The sequence below is a fragment of the Neofelis nebulosa genome, chromosome 7 (genome assembly GCF_028018385.1).
Source record: "Neofelis nebulosa isolate mNeoNeb1 chromosome 7, mNeoNeb1.pri, whole genome shotgun sequence".
Classification (NCBI taxonomy): domain Eukaryota; kingdom Metazoa; phylum Chordata; class Mammalia; order Carnivora; family Felidae; genus Neofelis; species Neofelis nebulosa.
In genome coordinates this window covers 149,523,931-149,531,372 of record NC_080788.1, presented here as the reverse complement: position 1 = coordinate 149,531,372, position 7,442 = coordinate 149,523,931, and the positions used below count along the sequence as shown (strand labels likewise).

General features: G+C 42.7%; 1 pseudogene; it reads left to right on the top strand.

The window, feature by feature from the left end:
- The first annotated feature begins 1,147 nt into the window (after nucleotides 1-1,147).
- LOC131518055 (immunoglobulin heavy variable 3-23-like) lies at nucleotides 1,148-1,866 on the top strand (annotated as a pseudogene).
- Nucleotides 1,867-7,442: the final 5,576 nt, after the last annotated feature.

Genomic DNA, 7,442 nt, shown 5'->3' with positions numbered 1-7,442 from the left:
TTCCTGTCAAATCAGGAGCCAGGCAATGATGGTCACCCCTAACATAAGTGTTCCCCATTATAACGTGAAGAATACATATGCCACCTCAAACTATGTCATCTTGTCACACTGCTTATTTGGGTGAAAGTCACTTGAGAAAGAGTCCAAGTACACTAAGACTCTCCATTGTCCCTTGTCAGCAGGATATAAATCTCCCTCCCATGCGCCAAGAGGGAAGAACCATCGTTAGAACCAGAATAAAGAATACAGGGACAAGAAGGCTATGCAAACAAACCTACTTACTTGGTGACCCCAAACTTAACTCTTGCCAAACCCAATGATTTTTTGTCTGAAAGACACAAGTGCCACCTGCTTTGTCCTTTCTCTGGGTGTCATTTCTCTGGTGTCATTGGGAAGGCCATGCACTTACAAAATGAAATTTATTCTCTCCTGTAGATAGGTCTTATGTCAATTGAATCCTTACACTGGCTAAATCCCAGAAGAAAAGAAGGGAAAAGCTTTCTTCTCCTACCACTGGAAGACGTAACCAGAAACAAATAGGGAATAAAAAAAATAAAAGACATTTAAATCAGTAAGGAGGAAGGAAAATTACTTGTTTGCAGGTGACATTGATCTTAAACATAACAAAACCCTAGAGATACCACAAAAAATATTAGAACTAGTTTTTTTAAATGAGGAAAAGTGCAGGATGCAAAATGAACAAAGAAAATAAATAAAAATAAACCACCTGTGATTCTACACACCAGCATGAAAATACATGCAAAATAAATAACAAAATTATACAAGTGAAAATGGCAGAATAAAGTATTTTGGGTTAAATTTCAAAAAGTATGTAAAATACTTGTAGAGTGAAAATGATCTATATTGATGAAAGACCTGTAAAAATACACACAGGACTGCAAATACACCTGCACTCACTGAATACAATTATTCATATTGTCAAAGCACCATCTACACAAACTAAACTACAAGTGCGTCCCTAACCCTCTTGTTCACTTTTAAAGAATCAAATCTAAGACTGCAGTTTGATATATATGTCAGAGCACATGCAAATGGGGTCCTCTCTATGGTGATAAAACCAGCCCATCCCAGACTCTGCAGCTGGGAGAGGAGCCCCAGCCCCCGGAGTCCCAGGTGTTCCCATTCTCTGATCAGGACAAAACAGACACTTCACCATGGAGTTTGTGCTTGGCTGGGTGTTCCTGGTTGCCCTTTGAAAAGGTAATTCATGGTGAATGGGAGACACTGAGTATGTGAGTGGATAAGAGTGAGAAACAGTAGATGTGTGACAGTTTCCTGACCAAGATGTCTGGTGTCTGCAGGTGTCCAGTGTGACGTGCAGCTGACGGAGTCTGGACGAGACCTGGTGCAGCCTGGGGGGTCCCTGAGACTCTCCTGTGTAGCCTCTGGATTCACCTTCAGTAGATATGGAATGAGCTGGGTTCCCCAGGCTCCAGGAAAGGGGTGTAGTGGCTCACATATATTTATGATGATGGAAGTAGCACGTACTACGCAGACTCAGTAAAGGGCCGACTCGCCATCTCCAGAGACAACTCCAAGAACACGCTCTATCTGCAAATGAACAACCTGCAGGCCGAGGACAAGGCCACATATTACTGTGCAAGAGACAGGGTGAGGGGACCTCTCTGGGAGCCCAGACACAAACCTCCCTGCAGGAGGCGATCAGCACCACCGGGGGGCGCACACTATGCACAATTCTGCTTTGTGTTGCCAGGAGGAGGTGAAGATGGAGGTTACAGGCAGGTTTCCTCTCAGGGTCTGGGACTTCCTGTCCACACAGCAGTTTCTCCAGGGAGCCTCTCTGGACACAGGATTCTGTGTTTACCTATTACCTGTGTGAATTAGATCATTGTTTTCCTAGGAAAACCACCCTAACATGCACAAAGACACAGTTGTTTGCATTGCTTTCTCCTGTCCCTCACCATGAGTGAATTACAGATTTCCTGAGGCACAATAGCTGAACATTTACATGAGTCCCAGATGCACTCCCTGTGCAGCCAGGACCACAAGCTCCCACAGCTCCCCATTATCTTCACCCAGCCCGTGTCCCAATCAAACAACGTGACACTTCCTTCATGGCAATTTGCTACTCAGGACTTTAAATGAGCTACAACTTTATTCAATTCCTGTAAACAAGAGATAAATCATCTGCATGTATTAGTCAGGATTCCCTCGAGCAACAGAACCCAAAGCACATTGGTTTCCATGACAAAATATGTTGAGAAGTCCCATGATCTACTGTCACAAGTTGGGAAGCCAGGAAAACCAGTGGTATAATTCTCGCCTGATTCTGAACTAGTGTCTAGTCTCAGAACCTGCAGAGCCTATGATGTAACTCTAAGAACAAGGGCAGGAGGAGACCAATGTTCCAGTTCAAACAAGCACATGGTAAGTAAAAATGAGGGAATTCTTCCTCCCTCTGCGTCGGATTCTACTCAGAACTGTGATGGAATGGGTGATGCCCAGGCAGAAAGAAACCATGGATGGAAATGCCAATCTCTTCTGGAAACTCATCACAGACATACACAGAAACAGTTGTGAATCTGGACACACCCATAACGCAGTCAAGATGACACATAAAGGTAATCATGACAAGTCAACATGCTGTAAATGTCGAGTTCAAAAACTGAAGATTTAGAAGTCCATGCCATCACTGGGGTGGACCCTGGTGGGCATAGCAGTGCTCCTGTGGGGAAGGACCCCCGAGGCCCATAGAGACTGCTGCGGTTTGAGGATCCCCTGGGTCATATCGGGTGGGACAGTTACCTTCTTAGAGTGCATTTGGGAAAGAGGGCATTGCCTCTCATGGGGCAGGAGAGCTGACAGGCACCATTGCACTGCCCTGGTCATTAGCATAGGAGCCTCTGCCGAGAGCAGCTAACTGAATGCTCCCTTCTTGTTATTCCTCACCATGAACTCCAAGCTCCTAGTGTTCATGCAACTGCCCTTCTGGGATAACCAGCTCCAACCACATCACAACAATACACTGTCCCAGAGGATCAGTGGTGTCCCTGTCACATTGAGTTCAACAATTTGGTGTATTCAAACCCAGCTAGAGCTCCTGAGATAAAACATAAGAGCCCTAAACTGCCAGGTGTGCCAATGGATGGACAAAGGCAGGGTGAAGGCCGGGTTCTGAAGGAAGCCTGGGACCCATGAGTACAGATTGTTCTCTCTATGTGAGGGCTTCCTGAACAAGGGTGGCTGGAAACTCCAACTGCAGGGACTAGAGAAGGAGCTGATGCCAATATTTCCTTCCACCAATTATCATGGACAGAATTCAGTGAGCAGCACAACACCCCCCAGTAGATACTGAGCCACGGACACCAAGACATACCCACCTTTCCTTCCTCAGGTGCTTCCTTACTAGGGAAAGAGTGCCTACAACCCAGATCACCATTGCACCCCTCCCTCCAAAGACCACCATATACCCCCACAGGCACCAAGTCTACTGACCACAGAGTGAGGCATTGCTTCACCTAGAGGGGAAATAGGAATTAGCCTCTTTTAATAAGGAGACCAAACTCACCTAGTTAAAACTCACAACACTATGGACAAAGTTGAAAAACTCTCCCCTGGAGGCAAGGAGAACTCTGCAGAGGACTGACCTGAGGGACAGAGCAGCCAATACAAGACAGCACAGTGCACAAAGCACATGCAAGAAATGCTTCCAGAATGTCAGGTTGTCAACAGTATGTAAACATTTCTCAAAAAAGACACTACTCTAGAAGCAGAAAACATAACAGGATTTTCCTAAAACACTTAAGAAAGCGGAGACATGGACATACAGAGTGATAGAGGAATACATGCCAAAAGAAAAAACCATAAAAGGACATTGCCAGGGATATAATTAAAACACATATAAATAATAAGACTCAAACAGAATTTAATACCTATCATAAGGAAACAGAACTTTTAAAAACTATCATAAGGATACTAGCTGTGCTTGAGAAAGCCTTGAAGACATGAGGATACCCTGAGTAGAGATGGAAAAGCCCTAAAAGCAGGTCAGGCTGAAACTTTTAAAATGCTGTAACGGAGATGTGAACCTGATTGGATATAATGAACTCATGGCAGAAAGAAGCAGATGAATGAGTAAGTGCCATGGAAGATAAAATTTTGTGAGAAATGAACCAGGAAAGAAGAGGAAAATTATAATATTGCATCACAAACGTATACTTAGGGAATCAGCAACTCCATAAACTGTAATAAAATTCTTTTCAAAGGAGTCCCAGAAGAAGAAGAGAGGGAGAAATAAGGGGAGAAGTTTTGTCTGAGTGCATTAGAGTGGAAAATTTCCACTAAATGGTGAAGGAAACAGACGTCCACATTTTTGAGTCACAGAGAACTCCCATTAAAATTAAAAAAAAAAGCAGGCTGACTCTCAGACATAACATAGTAAAATTCACAAAATACACAGATTTTAAAAAACCCTATAAGCCCGAAGACAGAAGAGTTTGCTAACGAATACGGGAAGATAAAAAAAGATTATGGCAGAAGTGTCCACAGAAACCTGCAGGAAAGAAGGGAGTGGCATAATATCCTCAAATGTTCAATTGAAAATCAGGCAGTCAATGGGGGTGGAGACAAGATGGCGGAAACAAAGTGGAAGATTTTTGTGTGTCTCACATCCATGAAATACAGCCAGACCAACACTAAACCATCCTACACACCTAGAAAACTGATTGAGGATTAACACAACAATCTGCACAGCCTGAAGCACAGAATTCAACAAGTACGTGGCGTGGAGAGGGGACCTTGGGGAGTAAGAAGCTGCAGGAAGGGAGGTGCTTTTGCAGGTGGAGAGAGGACGGAGACTGGGGAATGGGGGAGAAAACAGGAAAAGAACCCCTCCCCAAAACCAGCTGGAGAGAACGTGGAAAATTGGAAACAGCCACAGGGACTAAACTAAAAAGGGAGAAAGGAGAAAGGAGAGTATGTAAATTCCACTAAGACTGTAAACAAGGGGAGTGCAAAGGCTGCAACTCCACAGCTCAATACCTGGAGGTGCTCTGGTGGGAAGGGAGAATCCCAGGAACAGAGTGGGGTCCGGGATGTTCTCAGGCCACACGGGGAGAGGCAGTTGAACTGCTGGAAGGACATTTGGAGGAGACTGCCAAAGCCATCTGGTCCCAGCAGACCCCCGAAAACAGCCACATTCGCTGGTGCTGGAACAAGGTCGTTTAGGGTGAAGCCTGGTGCCAGACGTGTGTTGTGATTTTCCATAATCCACGAAACGCTCCTGCTACACTCTCTTGCGAACTTTTTCTGGGGCGAGCTGACACCTGGCCACAGTCTTGGGGCACTGACAACAACAGGATCCAGCAAGCGTTCCTAGGTGCAGCACATATTCAGCCATTGCTCAATCGGCCATTGCTTGGTGAGACCCTCCCACAGAGGGGCAGAACAGGTCAAAGCTGCGGTCCTTTTGACGTAAGGGACCAGGGAAAAAAGCCGCATCTGTGACAAAACTTGGGAGAGAAGTGCGGCCTCGGCCTGGTCACAGAGAGTGAGGGAGCGAGGAGTGGACAAGGGCTGAAGACAGAGGATGGGTGCGCAATTGCTGATCCAGGAGTACAGACTGGGTACCTGGGTGGCGCCATTTTCACCTCTCCCACGCATGTGCATTCGCACCTACAAGCACCGCAACAATCCACCCCAGGAGCCTAAAAGCGCCATCTAGTGGACAGCAGAGCTTTTACACTGAGCCCCGCCCAACTGGGCCAACAGGGCTCTTCAGGAACACAAGTCTCACTGCCACTTACTTTATGGACTATAAAGATCTACATAGACTGACATCTAGGGGATAACAAAGTATTTTCAGTCCTACTTCAATCTGTTAGTAGGTTCATCTAGTCAATTTTCTTTCTTTTTATTCTTTTTCTCTTTTACACTTCTTTTCTTTTTCTTGAATGCAGAAATAGAAAAAATTATTTTATTACCAATTATTATTAAAAATATATTTCTTTAATTTTTATTACTATATTTTTTACATTTCTGTAATTTTTTTTCAAATTCTGTTTTACTTCCATCATTTTATTTTACTCTACTTCAGTGTATTCCCGTTTTCAAATTTCCAAAGAGTTTCCTTTTTAGTTTTTCTTTTTTTTTTCTTCTTCGTTTCTGCAGTTTTTCTTGAATGCAGAATGAGAAAAACTTCATTTTACTTTCAATTTCTATTAAAATATTTTTCTTTAATTTTTTTTACTATATTGATTGCTTTTATGTATTTTTTTTAATTCTATTTTACTTCCATCATTTTATTTTAGTCTACTACGGTGTATTCACTTTTTGAATTTTCAAATGATTTCCTTTTTTTTCCTTTTTGTATCTTTTTTCTCTTTTTTGTTTCCTCTCTTTTTTCTAGAATATAGAAAAAAAATCACATTTATTTTTAATTTTTTAAAAATATATTTCTTTATTTTTTCTACTATATTCTTTACTTTTCTCTATATTTTTTCCAACTCTATTTTACTCCCATCCTCTCATATTAGTCTACTTCAGTGTGTTCATTTTTTCAAATTCTCAAATTATTTATTTTTTCTCCCCCTCCCATTTTTTTCTCTAATCTGCCAAACCACTTTCAACCCCCAGAACGAAACACACCTAGGATCTAGCATATTCCATTCACTTTGTATGTGTGATTAATTTTTAATTTTAATATTTCTGTAATTTTATCTTTTAATTTCAATTTTGCGACTTCATTAATTCCTTTTCTCCATTCAAAATTACAAAACGAAGGAATTCACCCCAAAAGAAAGACCACGAAGAAATGACAGCCAGGGATATAACTAACACAGATACAAGCAAGATGTCTGAAGCAGAATTTAGAATCACAGCGGCGCCTGGGTGGCGCAGTCGGTTGAGCGTCCGACTTCAGCCAGGTCACGATCTCGCGGTCCGGTCCGTGAGTTCGAGCCCCGCGTCAGGCTCTGGGCTGATGGCTCGGAGCCTGGAGCCTGTTTCCGATTCTGTGTCTCCCTCTCTCTCTCTGCCCCTCCCCCGTTCATGCTCTGTCTCTCTCTGTCCCAAAAATAAAAATAAAAAACGTTGAAAAAAAAAATTAGAATCACAATAATAAGAATACTAGCTGCAGTGAAAAATAGATTAGAATCCCCTTCTGCAGAGATAGAAGTAAAAAATAGCCAGAATGAAATTTAAAATACTATAACTGAGCTGCAATCACAGATGGATGCAGCAGTGGCACAGATGGATGAGGCAGAACAGAGAATCAGCGTTATAGAGGACAACCATATAGAGAATAATGAAGCAGAAAAAAAAGAGGGAGATAAGGCAAAAGAGCAAGATTTAAGAATTACAGAAATCAGTGACTCATTAAAAAGGAAAAACATGAGAATCATAGGGGTCCCAGAAGTGGAAGAGAGAAATAGGGGTTGAAGTGATATGTGAGTAAATCATAG